The sequence below is a fragment of the Zootoca vivipara genome, chromosome 3, assembly GCF_965207765.1.
Source record: "Zootoca vivipara chromosome 3, rZooViv2.hap1.1, whole genome shotgun sequence".
Taxonomy (NCBI): domain Eukaryota; kingdom Metazoa; phylum Chordata; class Lepidosauria; order Squamata; family Lacertidae; genus Zootoca; species Zootoca vivipara.
In genome coordinates, this window is record NC_142586.1 from 17,786,888 (window position 1) to 17,801,142 (window position 14,255).

A 14,255-nucleotide genomic window follows, 5' to 3' on the forward strand; every position below is an offset into this window, starting at 1 on the left:
CCAAGTCAGGTGGGTGGGGTACAAACAATATTATTATTATTATTATTATTATTATTATTATTATTATTATTATTATTATGTCAATACACTCAATTGTTGTTGTTGTTTTTGCACACACTGGATTTTCATTGTGATTAATACATGAAGGGACATTGGATAAATTCAAAGGAAACAACCAAATCTGAAGCTAAAAGAGAGAACTTGCTGGACAGATTTAGCACTTCTGGCATAGAGAATGAAAGATGCGCCTCTGGAAAGGTGATGGCTTTAGTGGGTTTGCTGCAGTCGGATGAAAGTCCATGCAAACAGCAAACATTTGCCTCCACAAATCTCTTTGTGAGCCGGAAATCCCCAATGAAGATCCCAACTGGAGGAGTTTGGTGAAACTTTAAGGTTGCAGTCTTAAGCAGGCTTAACAGGAAGCATATTTTAAAACCAGTGGGATTTCCTAGTAAGTGTGGTGAGGCTCAACTCGTATAGCTTGCATACTCACTGTATTTCTTCTGGGTCGAAAGGAAGATAGTCAAGTTTTAGATAGAATGTTTCCCAACCAGACAATTAAAGGTGGCATGAGAACAAAGGAGGCAACTCCTAGGCTTCGGTCCCCACAATAAAACACTTGAGGGGGCGGGCCCCCCACAAAGTTGATGGGCATTGTCATTCAAATGTTGCGTGTGTGCACCATTTTATGTGATCGATTATGTGGAGAAGGGAATACTTGTGCCCCCAACAATATTTTATTCAAGCTGGCACCTCTGCATGAGTGGCACCAGTGTCCACGGTTTGCATACTCATCTCACACCTGGTAAAGAACTTTGACGAGGTTTTGGATTGTTTCTAAAACCTACAGCAATGTGGCAGTAAGACAACACACAGAGAGAATACATCAAATGTAGTAATGCTTCAGTTATGCCACTTTTGACTTATTTAAAATAAGTCAGGCTCACTCTTAACAACCCAGGACAGGGGCATGTTTTGGAGCATAAGAGGCAACCTAAAGAGGATAAGGTTGGAGGCCTTGATGGCTAGTAAGACATAATCTTTCATTTTCTTTTTACTTCTCTCTTTCAGAATTTATATAATTCTTGGTATTTTGTCATTCTTGTATGTTTGCTTTACTTTGTTGGTTTTGAATGTGAAATGGTGTTGCAACACAAGAGGTTTGCATTGGCCCTTTCTCATAGGAACAGAATAGATTAACCATTAGTTCTATCCTAGTGCACATTGCCAGAAAACTAGGATGATCTGTTTCAACAGAAAAAAGGCATCATTTCACTCTGTGTTATTGCCCAGCAGGGTTGCCTTCCTTAAAAATAGACTCCTAAGGTAAAAATATGCACTTAGGTGAACTCAGTCAGAACAGCAGACTGGGAGCCCTGCTTGCTCCTTGGTCTTGATCTACTCACCTCCACAGGAAGTTCCCTCTTCAAGTACTTCCTCTTGATCCAGGAACTATCTATATATACACCTCCCAGGTTTCATTGTCGCTCCTGTATGTTCAACTCCCCCACCCACCACCCGACATACGTTTCAGATTTACAAGTCCATCCACTGTGGTGGCCTAACTTCCTGACCACTCACAGTTGGTATGATGATGATCAAGATTCCAGCTCACACCTTCTCTGTGGTTCTTCCTCCTTTAGTTTTCTTTGGTCCATGAATTGTGTGAAAGTGAACTTTGCTGTAGCTCAACTTCATGAAACTCTTGGGGATTGTTTCTATAGTATTTTGGCAAACAGAAACCTATTCCTTATAAGCCTTTGAGGCGACTACCAAATACATGCTAGAAGTGGAAGCCTTTTCAGCTACTGTCTCCAAAATTATTTCATCACGAACCCAACTACTTCTTGTGGCTCCAGTTTATTATAGAGTTGGACTCCATGGTGGTGATCAGTTCTTCTTTTGTCTCCATCTTCTGTGATTTCCCCAGTTAGTCAGCTCCTCCATATTCAGCTGTTGGGGGGGGGCATTGTTGGGGGGGCATTGGCAACATTGTTCTGATGTGGGAGGCCATAATCTGTTGGTCTGGAAAGGCCCTATATTCCATTAGTGCCTTATATGAATCTACCTTCTTCTTTAGTTGCATCTGTACTACTTTAACTGCTTCCCCAACCCATTGCTTTGAGGGAACATGGGACTAGATGTGCTGAGACCCATATTCTTTTGCAAACCTCTGGAATTCCGATGTCTTAAGAAGAAGGAACTGAGGTCCATTATCACTCCTAACAAGCTTTGGATGCTAGGAGCTGTGAACCACATGAGAGCCACGGATAAAGGGGGGGAGGAGGAGGAGGAGGAGGATGCTGGGGGGGGGGAGGCTGAGGAGGTATTCCCCACACAGCTCTTCCACTCCCAGCCTTTTCTGCAACAAAAAAAATTGGGGGAAAGGACATGAAACTGTATGTAATGTGTAGCTTGGCCCAGAATAAAATGCAATCTTGGATTGACTATGCATTAAGTCCAAATATGTTTGTACTGTTATTTCAGTGATTAATATGATCTCCTTGCCTCCTTCCATATTTACTTAAATCATGTGCTGTTTTGACAGGTGAGTGAGGCCATTCACTTGTCAATCACCCGGCATCACCAAGACGTCAGTTGACCAAACTTCAAAGGAAAGAAATTGGGAGTGGACTATAAGCGTGATTCTTTCCTTTTTTTTTTTTTGGCAGACCAGCTTGAAGTAAAGCCAGGCTGCAAAGAAAGATCCTTAATATGAATTAGCATATGCAATCCTTTCATTCTTAAGACATTGCATATGTCAATTAATATTAATAATTCACAAAGAAATTAGTTGGCTGGCAGGGAGCTCCAGGGAAATAGCTGCACTTCTAAAAGAAAGCTATTTTAAATGACAAGTTAAACTTTAACTAAACGATCCCTATTCAAAACTAGGTGAGCCCTAAATACCATTATTAATATACATTCCCCCCCCCCACCTGGCACCTCAGCCCATTGCCCAATGTTTGGGTAGTTGTGAAACTACTAATCTTTCCAGTTCAAGACAGTCTAACCTAGAATAAAATAAGATTATCAGGACACCCAGCTGTTTTAATAAAGAAATCTGCATTTCAAAGTCTTCTAGGACAATGTTTGTACTTCTTTTTCAAACATACCCATAAATTATGATTTCTTAAATAATTAGCTATTCTTTATTTTTATTTATAGTGCTTAAAGATATGTAGCATCAATTCAATTTAGACTGAACTCCTATGCCCATTTACTTGGATGTAAGCTCCACTGAACACAGTGGGACTTCTTGATTGCCCTGTTAGCCTATATTGGGATGTAGTAAATGGGCAGCAAGAACCTAGTTGTTACAGATGTGAATCATAGTGGGTTGTGTCACTGATAGGCTGCCATGTTGAACTTCTCTGCAGCACATTCCTTAATGATCAGATTGTCCAGGTATTACCATGCTCAATAAAACATCAAAGCCTAGAATCACAGAGGTCCACGTCCCAGAACCTGAGTGTTAGTTAACTATGAAGCTTTCATAAATTTGGCATGTTCCCTGTTCTTCCCAGCACCACCAGGGTAGGGCACATGCCCACAGCCCCACAGCAATAGGTCTAGGAACTCATCTGCACTCAACATTTAAAGCAGTACCATTGTACTTTAAACTGTCTTGGTTCCACCAAAGAATCATGGGAACTGTAGTTTGTTAAGGGTGCTGAGAGTTGTTAGGGAAACCCCATTCCCTTCACAGAGCTACAACTTTCAAAGTGGTTTTAACTGTCAGTTCCTGTTCCCAGTGAACTCTGGCATTACAGAACAACCCTTTGCATGCTTTGTTTCAGATGTAGGCCCAACACTGAGTTCAATGGGGCTTCTTTCCCAAGTAAGTGGGCATAAAGTTGCACCCTCAGAATACAGTGGTACCTCTACTTACGAATAACTCTACTTACGAATGTTTTTACTTACGAATGGAGCTCCGTCTGCCATCTTGGATGCGGTTTAGATAGGATTTTTTTCTACTTACGAATTTTTTGATAGGATTTTTTTCTACTTACGAATTTTTTCTCCCAATGCATTCCTATGGGATTCGACTTACAAATTTTTTCTACTTACAAATGTGTGTTTGGAACGCATTAAATTCGTAAGTAGAGGTACCACTGTACTTAAAAGTGTTTGTCTCTGCATCGTATTTGTGAACTAGGGAGAGCTAACTGGAACTCATTGCTAAATAGCACTACCAAGGCCTCCCAGTTACCTTATCTACTGGACGACTTCAAGCTATTAGATGTGTCAACCTAATACTATATTGGGGACTGTTTCCCTGACTTTTCATGCAAACTGAAATAGGCCTCCAATAATGAAAACGATTGTTTTCTTTCCTGTTAGAGAAGAGTTTCCTTTCCTTTTTCTCTCCTTTTTTGCATGACTAGCTACAAAATGGTCTTTGTTCTGTTACTGACTTGATGAGCTCACTGCCACGCAGCAAACATATTTATTACACCGTGCAAAGGTTGCAGCCAACAAATATGCTGGAGCAAAGTCTGGGATCCCGAATCTTTATAATAAACTAAGGCAAGGCATTTCTTGCTGCTTTGCTGCAATCTTCAGACTTCAGATAAAGCAGCTTCTTTATAACTTTCTTGATAAGGACTGAGAAAAACAGGCAGAGCAGGCGGACGCTGGTTTCAATCTCAGTTTGGTTCAGTACTGACACCAGGTCTAACTCACATCCACAATGCTGATAAATAATGGCAGAGTCAGCACAGCTAAGGCCTCTATAGGTCTTGGGCTCTTCCACAGGGCATGCTTCTTCCAGATGGATTCGTATCAGAAATCTCCCTTGAAGCCTGTTATCTGTGCACAATCTGGTTTCCTTAAAAAAAAAAAAAGAAATCTACCGTATAAAAGGCCATGACAAGCCCCCCTCCCTCCGCTCAAAAGGCTCCCCTTGGGACCATTTTTTTCACTGCTGTATTTGACAGCACATCTTACTGAACTCAATGGCAAACTCTCTTGTGATTTTAGTAGTTCAGAATTCCAGCTTCAGATTCAATCCTGCACCCAAACTGCTTATGCCCTTCTCAGGAGAATTCAAGCACTGTGTTTACTGCTGGTGCACATGTTGAACTGATACACATGTTGCAAATTCCTAAAGTATCAAAATGATGTATTTGAATCTATTTTTGGATTTTTAAGCAGGGACTTTTAACATCTCTGTGAACAATTTCTCCATGCCATATATTTACCTAACATTTATGGGAAGGGAGATATCTCAGTGGTAGAGTTGCATACAATAGGTACCAGACTGAACAGGTTCATTCTCTGGCATCTGCAGGTAGAACTGCGAAAGAGTGCTTCTCATAAACCCTGGAAGACCTCTTGGTAAATCAGTAGGTCTTTAATAATAGTTGTCCTGTTGAAGACCTCAGTTTTTATATTCTGAGCAGCAGTAAAGAGTGGATGCCTTCTGCCTGTGGTCCCCCCCCCAAAAAAATTGGGTAACATGTGAAGGGTAGGAATGGCAAGATGGATGCATTTGAAATATGCTAACAATATGCATAAAAACATTCTTCTCCATGCTAGCAATATGCATAGCAATTGTTTTCAGCAGCAAATGGTGCCAATATGTACGGTATGGCTCTGAACCACTTCAACAAGTATATAATGCAGCACAATAATTCATAAATGATTCCCCATGGGGCCTTGCTGTTGGTTCCTATGTGATTTGGAAGATCACGACAGAACTTCCCTGACTCAGTTTCACTTTGCAAGTTACTCGCGTTGTCTCGATTTACTGATTTGCTGTAAAATCAGTCCTGATGTTTTACAGCTATGTGTGATAATATTGCATACATTAAAATGATCATATATCTTGCATAATCTCTTAACCGAAGGATATAAGTAGACTTGTTCAGAATGAACATTTTTAGGTATCTGTCCAGCAGGTGATCAGCAAGGTCGTGTTCAAAACAAAACAACACAGGATGTACTATTTGACCCCGTTGGTAATCTCTTAAAGGGACACAAATATGTCAGATGAGCTGCCAACAGTTAATGAAGTTTAAAAGACTTTGCCTTTGTGAGGGCTGGGAACGATAAATATGTAGGGAACCTGTAGTCCTTCAGATTAATTGTTGGATGCCAACTTCCATCAGCCCCAGTAGAGTCAATGGTCAAAGAAAAAAAAAGTGTGGTGAATACTTTCACTTACACAAATAGGATTTAATCTTTGACTATGTATCTGTATGTATCTATGTTTGGCTTCTTCATTAGGATTATAAATCTACCTCTGTGCCAAGGTTTAATTGCATTGCAGGTCTTCAACTGAGCATCTCTTTTGGTGATACAACCTGTGCCCTACAAAAACTGAGATCCAACCAAAGGAGGGCACTGAAAGGACACCAGTCCCATCAACCAAGCTTCCTTACAGTGACAGGGTAAAAGGACGATGGAAGTGGTTTGACCCTTGAATGCACATTTGTTGGGTCCTGAACAATTTGCTTCGCTCTTATTTCTTTCGATTCAGGTAGGTAGCCGTGTTGGTCAGACGCAGTCGAAATAAATTAAAAAATTGTCCAGTAGCACCTTAAAGGTAAAGGTACCCCGACCGTTAGGTCCAGTTGTGGACGACCCTGGGGTTGCGCGCTCAGCTCGCTCTATAGGCCAAGAGAGTCGGTGTTTGTCCACAGCTTCCGGGTCATGTGGCCAGAATGACTAAGCCGCTTCTGGTGAACCAGAGCAGTGCACGGAAACGCCATTTACCTTCCTGCCAAGGCGGTACCTATTTATCTACTTGCACTTGACGTGCTTTCGAATTGCTAGGTGGGCAGGAGCTGGGACCGAACAATGGGAGCTCACCCCATCGCGGGGATTCAAATCGCCGACCTTCTGATCGGCAAGCCCTGCTGTGGTTTAGACCAGTGTTTCTCAACCACTGTTCCGTGGCACACTAGTGTGCCGCGAGATGTTGCCTGGTGTGCCGTAGGAGAATTACTTTATATATAGTCAATATAGGCACAGAGTTAATTTTTTTAACATTTTCTAATGGTGGTGTGCCTCGTGATTTTTTTCATGAAACAAGTGTGCCTTTGCCCAAAAAAGGTTGAGAAACACTGGTTTAGACCACAGCACCACCCGCATCTCTCCGTAGTTTTCCGTCTAGTAATATCATCAACAGGTTTACCATACCCATTGAGTCAATAACCCATCTCCTACTACCTTCTTAGAAAAACCCCACCCCACTCTCCCACTATATATAAGGGTCTGGTGACTTCTGTTTCAGTGTATCTGAAGAAGTGTGCATGCACACAAAAGCTTATACCCAGAACTTAGGTAAAGGTAAAGAGACCCCTGACCATTAGGTCCAGTCGTGACCGACTCTGGGGTTGCGCGCTCATCTCGCATTATTGGCCGAGGGAGCCGGCGTATAGCTTCCAGGTCATGTGGCCAGCATGACAAAGCCGCTTCTGCCGAACCAGAGCAGCACATGGAAACACCGTTTACCTTCCCGCTGTAGCGGTTCCTATTTATCTACTTGCATTTTGACATGCTTTCGAACTGCTAGGTTGGCAGGAGCTGGGACCAAGCAACGGGAGCTCACCCCATCACAGGGATTCGAACCGCCGACCTTCTGATCAGCAAGCCCTAGGCTCAGTGGTTTAACCACAGCGCCACCTGGGTCCCTACCCAGAACTTAGTTGGTCTCTAAGGTGCTACTGGACAATTTTCATCCCCCCCCTTATTTCTCTGTAATGTTAGGAAATCCCATCTGTGTTTTGTGTGTTCTAGTTTATCAGACCCTAGTGCATTTCAGTCTAGGTTTTTACACAAAGCTCAGGAGCTCTAGAGACTAGACCCAGGGGCAGTTAAAAAGAAAGATTCTGGTCAACTTTTTCCATGCGTAATACACATTTGACTTTGATCTGAATAACATGTTTTGGTCCCCATGTAAAGATTATATCTTACAGTGGTGACAAGAAAATTATGAAGTCATGCTGAATAGTGCGTGGATTTCTCGCTCTCTCCTTCCCTAACTTTATTTTTCAGTTTCTGAAAATACATATAACAAATAATCCCCATATGGACCTTTTGACACAGGCTGAGACCTGCCTCATAGGCTGAAGTCTTTTCATGTTGGCTGATCAAGAATAAGGGTATGTTCTTTTACTTTGTTTTCCTGCTTAGAATAATACTACGGCTGTTTTTTGCTCACCTGAGACCCCATACAACCACACACCAGGAAGGAAGCTATACAATAACAGAATGGCAACAGAAAACCCCTGACTCCACCCAGGTAGAAGTAAGTCTAGTGCCACTGATGATGTGTCTGCCACACTTACCTTGCATCGGATGTTGCAGCCCTGAACAGTGGTTACAATGCACTGTTCTTCTAATGGTTGTTCAGGGCTGCAATATCCGATACAAGGTAAGTGTGGCAGACCCATCACCACTGTGTTATGCTTGCAGCCACAGCTGCCATTACCTGATGCACATTTTCAGGAAAAATGGTTATTGAGCTCTGAGGTTTATTTTGGATGGTGATAGCATACTGCCAGACCATTGATATTAATATATATATAACCAAAAGAACAAGGAATGTCTTAGTGTAAAACAGGCTATTACATGAATATACTAGACAGAATACAGCCTGGGATAGCTCAGTTGAAAGAACATGGGACTCTTAATGTCAGGGTCCGAGCTCCATGTTGGGCAAAAAGATCCCTACATTCCAGGGGGTTGGACTAGATGCCCTTGTGGTACCTTCCAACTCTACAATTCTTGGGGTTGCCATATGGCCTCTTTTTCAGGGGTAAAATTTCTGTCCTGGACGATTTTTTGTATTTGCCAAGATGTCCTCATTTTTTAATTTGTTATTGGCATTCCAGGAGTGCTAAAATTGGACAAGCGCTAATTCAGACATGAGTGCTTGGTTATTCCTTTACTTCTTTTCAACGGCTGTCTCCTTCTTTCCCATGAAAGAAAAATAAATCAAGGCAGCAAACAATATGATAGGAAGTTAAAACAATAACAATAAAATGCATGCAATTGGGCTAAAACAACAATAAAACTCAATGTCAATATGCTGGAGGGGGAATCTGTCCATCAAAAGGAGTACAGTGGTACCTCGGGCTATCTAGGCCAGCATCTTCAATCCTGCACCTCCTCCCTCCCCCTGCCCCAGGCACTGGCAAATGTTTCCTCTTTTTTGTTCTTCAAAATATTGCAACCCTATCAATTCTATGATTCTATGATTCAACAATGCATTGTTGCAGAGGGTGGGGGGGTGCAGCTTGCATATGCTAGAGGTGTTACCATTTTAGGTGCTTCAGTCTGTGATCCTACAACCACTTACCTGTGAGAGATCCCCACCAAGGTTAATGAGCCTTCCTTTTGAGTAGACATGTATAGGATCACACTGTAAGTCCAACAATGTCATCCCGAGGCAGTCCAGTGCAATGCAGCTCATAAAATAGCTGCCCAAATAGCTCTGCCATGCACTGCCTTCTATTTTCACTGCAAAACTGTAAGCCTTATTTCAAGAATTATGTTGCATATCAGCATGTCTAAAATCCACTGGGTATAAATGAAAAATGATTGATAGCTTTAAGAAGAACTGCACAACCTATTCCATGATTAAATTAAACATTCATCCCTACACCCGCAGTACAGACTCAAAATCCCATAGCCACTCTGATGGATGCATGGAGTTCTGTGCAAAAAGGCTGTCCCTTTTACTTTCATATCTGAGGTAGTCCATGCACTTGTTTTTGGATATTTAAAGTGAGTTATTAGTCAAACCTTTGGTCACAAGCGGCTCCAGATCAGTAAAACGATCATGAAACAATCAATGCCTCTAAGAAACTGCCTACCTCTAAAATAATGCAAAACTCCAATTGTCCAACAGAAAAACAGCCACTGAATGCAGCATGGTTGGCTAACAAAAGGGCCCTTTAAAGGCTTAGGCAGGAATAACCAGCTGCACAAATATAAAATGGGATACACCTAGCTTGCCAGTAGTGCATGTGAAAAGGATCTGGGGGTCTTTGACCATAAGCTTAACATGAGTCAACAGTTTGATGCAACAGCAAAAAAAGCTAATGCTCTTCCAGGCTGTATCAACAGATGTATAGGATCCTGATCAAGGAAAGTGAAAGTACTGCTCTATTCTGTTTTGGTCAGACCATACCTGGAGTACTGTGTCTAGTTCTGGGCACCACATTTTCAGAATATTAACAAGCTAGAATGTGTGTAGTGACCAAGATGATCAAAGGTCTGGGAACCATGCCTTATGAGGAATGTTTGAGGGACTTGGGTGTGTTTAGCACTGAAAAGAGGAGACTGGGAGGAGAGATGATATCCATTTTCAAATATCTAAAGGGCTATCACATGGAAGATGGAGCAAGCTTTTTTTTTCTCCTGCTCTGGAGGACAGGACCTGAACCAATGGATTCAACTTACAAGAAAGGATATTCCAACTAAACATCAGGAAGAACTTTCTGACAGTGAGCTGTTTCGACAGTGGAATGGACTCCCTCGGGAGGTGATAGACTCTCCTTCCTTGGAGGTTTTTAAGCAGAGGTTGGATGGCCATCTGTATGAATGCTTTAGTTGCGATTCATGCATTGCAGGGGGTTGGACTAAATGACCCTTAGGTCCCTTCTTCTATGATTATGTATCATCTGAAGATTTAAAAAACCAATGATTATGTGAACGAATTCTGATTGCATTCGCTTGACTGACTGTCTGTGGTCAGGAATGGAAATTCCACACAAAGGGCAGCAATTTCCACTTCCGTTTCCGTTGTTGTCGAAATTCTCTCGCAGCCCTAGCTGCAGGTCCAACTTACACGTTCTAAAATAAAGACCACCTGTCAGAGAAACACCTTCAAGAAGAGAGTTCAAGAGATTCCCAAAAGAAGTGCAGATGGACCAGTGGTTTGAGTCTGCATAAGGCAGTTTCCTGATGGTCATAGCTCAGTGACAGAGAATCCGCTTTGCATGCCGGCCTGAGGTCCAGGTGGGACTGGGAATGTCCCCTCTCTGAATCTAGTGTGTCACTGCCAATCAAGACAGAGGATACAATTTGAGATGTGAGCGACTTTGTTGATGATGCCTGTTCTACACAAATGAGCTCTATAATTCTAAAAATGCTACCTGCACATCTGAAGATTTCCAGTGGAAGTCTATTGGTTGCAAAGAAACTAGGGAAACCAGGCAAGTGTCACATGATTACTGCACAGCTAATTTGTTATTGACGAATGGGAAATGTCAGAAAAGAGGCAGTTCTAGGTCATCAACTCTGTTTATAAACAGAGGGGGGAATGTAAAATGTTTAACAAGACAGATATAATGATTAACACACTGCCCTTCATTGCTGAACTTAATCTGAAATTGTATGGGGTTTTAAAAGTAAATGTTCTTATAATGGTAATAGTTTATTTAGGTATTTTGACAGAGAATAAGAGCTATTCTGTTTCAAGGCATTCCAAAATAATAAAAAATGGATTTGATAAGTGGCAATTATCAGACAATGTGTTGTTTTCAGTTCTGATATATTTTGTATTTGTGATTTCAGATCATTTCCTTGATTCATTCTTTTGTCACATTCTAGCATAACCAAGAGCTAGAACCTAGGGTGGAGCTTAGCAGATGAAGCACATGTGACTACAGCAATGCAGGAATTAGTTACTTTGGTTCTCAGTGGCTCCTCCCTTGAGTTCTGAGGGACAAAGTAAATAAAGGAGTTGCAGCCTAGGACGATGGTTTTGAATTCTGCTCTGCAGTTGGGAAAACTGGTCTGGAAACCACAACCAAAGACGGGAAAAGATAGCCTTCTTAGCAAGCAAGCATCTTTAAAAGCCGTAGCAAGTTCGAGGAGCCATGCATGTTTTTCCTAATAGCAGGTGGCAGATATATATCCAATTGATTACATTTAAAAGACTAACAAAGGTTTGGCAAGAACTGCAATACGCACGCCCAGGTGATTTGGGATTCTTTCAGAATACTGTATCTAACTCTTCAGGTGGGGGCTAAATATAAGGAATAAATAAAAAGTGGCTCCATGCTCTTCACATTTACTATCCTATTGATCCTTGTAGTTTGAATTATGATTCCTTCATCACAGATAAGCACTGAGGCTTAGAGAAATAACGTTATCTAAGGCCACCATTGAATTCATGGCTGAGCTAAAGTTTGAACCTAGGACTTCCAGGCTTGTAGCCTGTGGTTTATACTTCTGCATGCACAACCACTCTACCATATTCAATCAAACTGTCATTTTAAAATCCACAATGACAAAAGTTCAGTTGTGGTATCAGTTCACTGATAGCGCTGTCGTGTAGCTCAAGGGAGCACACAGAAATATAATGACTGTTATTAAATTGCAAATCTTCTAGTGCCACTGACTCCCAGGGATAAGTCACTTAACTTCTCTGGATTTAATGGAATGGGAATGCAAGTAATTCCTTACTTCATAGGGCTGATATAAGGTGGTAACTGACATTTACAATGTGGCACACAGTTGTAAAAGCTTTTCCTTGCTTTCATTTCACAGCAGTAGTTCTCAATGTTCTGTAATGTGAAAGCATCATGCAGATTTCTGAACGTGTTGCCGACATTCAGGCTAAACGCTTCCCAGATGAGATGCGAGAAGGCACGGCACTTCAGAAGCGCTTCATATTGGGTTGAGTAGGACTAGAATTGGCTACAACCCATTTTATCAGAATCCATTAGTGTTGGGTGGGACCTAAGGATTTATCTAGTCCAAACCCCTGCTCAGTGTAGGAATGGCAGTGTAGGAGGATGCATCCCTGACGGATGGCTGTCCACCTTCTGCTTTAACAGCTCAGGTGAAGGAGCAGCCACCACCTCTCAATAGTCTCTTACTTTTTGGAAGCTTCTCTTAGTGTTGAGTTGAAATCTGCTTCCTTATTTTCACCCATTGGCTCTGATAATGGTTGGCTGATTCTGTGTGATGATGAGTCTGGAATGTTCAATCAAAATGTAATACATGAAAAAACTGCTCTCTAATTCTCTTAGCAGAAGTTTTTTCTAAATATTTGTCTGCCATCTAGTGGCTCTAAAAAGTAGTTTTGATTAACACTTTTGTCGCTGAAGAAACACACGTTTATTTCAATGTGATTGTTCCCTCGATAACCTGTCCTAAAGGGAAAATGCTTTTAAAAAATCTTTGAAAATGTGGCAACAATCTTGGTTTCATAAAATGTCCTCCTAATAAAGGTCTGTGTGGTGAATTGCCATTAGATATGCTGAGTGTTTGCAACTAATACAGTATTCCATCTTTGTATTTTCCCTTTTATTCCTACAGCAGCTTGATTCAATGGGTAGTATCATAGCTGCCAAGTTATCCCTTTTTTAAAGGGATTTTCCCTTATGCTGAATAGGCTTCCTCGCGAGAAAAGGGAAAACTTGGCAGGTATGGGTAGTATGTCAGCTATAGGTCACATCCACTCTAGGCAATTAAAGTGCATGGCTTCAAGTATGCTGGGAGCTGTCGTTTGTTAAGGGTGCTGGGAATTGTGAGGGGCAAACTACAGTTCCAGGATTCTTTGGGGGAAAGCCATTGCTTTGCATGTATGGTGTTTGGAAGCCATGGCACATGTGCAACATGTGACAGGCAGCATGAGATTCTGGCATTCTTGGATTGAAGAGAAAATGCACCCAACACCTTATCTGCACCTTTCCTCCAAGCAGCCACATTTTGGCACTCTACCCAAATTGGCTGGTTCAGTTTTAGCATAATAAGACATTTTTAATCACAGTCATTCCGGATGAGGCTAAACTGACGCAGGATTGAAAAACACATTTAAAAAATTGCAAATTAAGTACACGAAAGAAAAACAGTGCAAGTAAGAAACAAACAGAGCCCATTTATTTTACAAGCAAGAGGCTCACTTTGTGCACAGTGCTTCTCACTTACACAAAAAGGCGCGGGAGGGCAGCGGGGGAGAAGCAAACAGCAAGGCTTTCCAGGGAACAAGCACAATCCTAAAGGCTGGCTGGCTAGGTGTGGCCATCAGCTCAGAGCATGCTCAGAACGAATATATGATTCTGATATATGGGGCTGTTCTTGAAGTGGTACATGTCTCCTCCCCAGTGTTTTTTTTCTGGGGGTATGCAGGGGTTCGCATAGCCCTAAACATTTTGTGAATCTAAGTTTGGCCTCATTGAGGGGTAGTATTTCAATATGAGTAGGAAAAAGAGTAAAGGTAAAGGGACCCCTGACCATTAGGTCCAGTCGTGACCGACTCTGGGGTTGCGGCGCTCAACTCGCTTTAC